Source organism: Parus major, chromosome 27 (assembly GCF_001522545.3).
Source record: "Parus major isolate Abel chromosome 27, Parus_major1.1, whole genome shotgun sequence".
Classification (NCBI taxonomy): Eukaryota; Metazoa; Chordata; class Aves; order Passeriformes; family Paridae; genus Parus; species Parus major.
The window spans coordinates 2,414,335-2,417,094 of record NC_031796.1 but is presented as its reverse complement, the minus strand read 5'-3'; the positions used below and the strand labels follow the sequence as shown (position 1 = coordinate 2,417,094).

The 2,760-nt window shown below is 51.9% G+C and overlaps 1 pseudogene; it reads left to right on the top strand.

Moving 5' to 3' along the window:
* Positions 1-1,172: 1,172 nt before the first annotated feature.
* On the top strand, positions 1,173-1,939 carry LOC107215225 (annotated as a pseudogene).
* The last annotated feature ends 821 nt before the right edge of the window (positions 1,940-2,760 follow it).

Genomic DNA, 2,760 nt, shown 5'->3' with positions numbered 1-2,760 from the left:
TCCCTTCCCTTCCCTTCCCTTCCCTTCCCTTCCCTTCCCTTCCCTCATTTCCTTTTCCTTTTCCTTTCCCCTATTTCCATGCCAAGTTTGGATTTTATTAATAAAATATGAAATGTTCTATGGACTTTCTGACTTTGGTCCTTCCTCTCAACCACCAGTTTGTACAAATCCTGGCTGTTGCCTCCCCATTACAAGTGGGACACCTCACCCACTCACCAGCAACACTCCAGCAGACAGGGTTGCATTTGGGATGAAGGCCTGTAGAGGCTGGCAGGATTTCTGGGCTTTCTCCCTGAACATAAAGGAAGAAGTGGAGGGTGGAGGAGGCAGAGGCTGCATTTCAGTTCTCTGGACATTTCTCTGCAAGGTCAAAGCAGCACTGTTCAGCTATACATTGGCTCCATCTCTCCAGTGCAACCAGTGCCTCAGTGGGGCTAAAGGACACGCCAAAGGGGGGCTGGCTGTGAGGACCATCATGTGCCCTCATGATGAAAACACTTGCAGATTGACACATGTGCTTAGGAAGGCCTCCCTTGAACCTTGCAATTTGGACATTCATAAAAGAAAACCACCAAAAAGTGGGTAGTCTGTTGAGGTGTTGGCAACAACTCTGAAAGGAGAGAACTCAAGCATCCCATGAAGGAATCTGGCCACAGAAATGGTCCTTGTCTTCTCAAAAGACCCACAGACAATGTACAGAAAGAGGGTGAGCTTGATGAGACCAGCACAATTTCCCTGAGATACTGTAAGTATGGCAAGAAAGAAAAAGTCCTGCAAGCAGAAGCCCATCTCTGTGAAACAAAACATGCTTGCCAGAGAGAGATGGGGAGAAGGAGAAAAGCATGTTTCCGCTAGCCTCACATGGTGCCCCTGGTGCATGTGTACAAGAAGAATAAGCATGATTCACACAACATTTTTCCACAAATAAATCTACAGGAATAACACAGGTGAACACTATGTGCCTACATGGAATGCTACTAGACCACGATCCAAACATTCGGCCTACGCTGACGTGTTTACACCCTGGAAATTCTTGGCCCTTGAATCCCGGCCATTTGAGAAGACTTCAGATAGGAAATAAAAATGCACACAGCAGAAGCCAGAAAATGAAAAGGCAGCAATGCAGGAAACCAGGACACAGCCCCTACCATTAGCTGGGATGGTGCACATTTGACATGAGCTGGTCAGAAAACTATGACTTCCCACAAAGGTGCCTCTGGGCCTGAGGCAGGGCAGGACTGCTATAAAAGGCAGCCCCAGTCTCTGCTCTCTCATCCACTTCTCTCACCTCCTTCTCCTCAGGAATCAGGTGAGTGCGAAGATCCTGCTCCTGCTCCTGCTGCTCCAAGAGCAGCTCTTTCCTGGCTGTAGGCCTGAGCTGAGACGGGATTTGAGAGCACAGGGCTGGGAGCTGCTTCTGCTGGGAGAGGGCAGGGGAGAGAAGGTCTTGTGCAGACAGAGAGAGGCTGGCACTTGGCTGAGGTGGCTCCTGGGCTTTGAGCTGGGCACTGCAATGTGGTCCACGAGGTGCCTTGGCTGCAGGGTGTTTGGGTGCAGTGCTGCTCCTCATGTGTCCCCACTTTCTGCTTCTGCCTGTCCTCTGTGCCAGGTGCACCTGTGACCCCGAGCCATGTCCTGCTGCCGGCCCTGCGACCCTTGCTGCCAGCCCTGCGGCCCCTGCCCGCTGGCCAGCAGCTGCAATGAGTGCTGTGTCAGGCAGTGCCAGAGCTCCCATGTCGTCATTGAGCCGCCTGCTGTGCTGGTGACCCTGCCCGGCCCCGTCCTCAGCTCCTTCCCACAGAACACCGCCGTGGGATCCTCCCCCTCCGCTGCCGTTGGCAACATCCTCAGCTCTGGCGGAGTGCCCATCAGCTCCGGGGGCTTTGACATCTCCTGCATCACCAACTGCTATGGTGGCAACAGATGTCGTCCCTGCTAAATTTGCTGCCAACATCCTTGGGCAAGAACCTCAGAACATGGAGCTGGAATGAAGACAGAATTCTGGAATACTCTATGTAGAGCTTCTGACTTTTGCTTCCTTCTTCTCCTCTCTTTTCTCTCTTGCATTCCTTTCCAATCAATACCACTCAATGCCAGCCCAGTGGGATCTGTTGGCTTCTTTCCCTCCCTCTCTCTGCAGACCAGCAGAGGGACGCCCCTACTGCACCTTAGTGGCTGCTCTTGGTGCTCTCTGAGGACCACTTCCTTTTCTTCTTTAGAGTCAATAAAGTTGTTTTGCATCTAAGCAAGTTGGCCTCTGGTTCTCCTTTCATCCATGTCAACTTTTCCAGTGAGCTCAGGGCAAAAGGTGGAGGAAGCAGAGGTTGGGACTCCGTACACTGGATTTTACTTTGCGCCTTTTCTCTTGGAGCTTACATACACACCCCTCACTCCTCCACTGCAACTACCAGGGGAGGAAGATGGTTCCCAAACTTGACAGAAATAGAGGGTGAAAAGGGGTGGGTGGGGATCACCAATGCTTGGGGACAGGCCACAACCTCCTCTTTTCTGACACCTCCCTCACATTTAGTGTTCTGCCCAGCTGCTGTCCAGACACACAGGACTGAGGCGCTTCATAGGGTAGAATCGGCAGCACTCACACAGAAGAGCTGATTTGGATCAGCTGTTCTGTGGAGCCCTTTCCAGGTCAATGTACCATGAAGAAAGCTCTGACCCCATGAGGAGCCTGCACCAGAAAAGATTCCTGGCAGGAATGTCCAGTGCAGTAGAGAGAAGGCCAAAATGGAGCAGGTCCTGCTG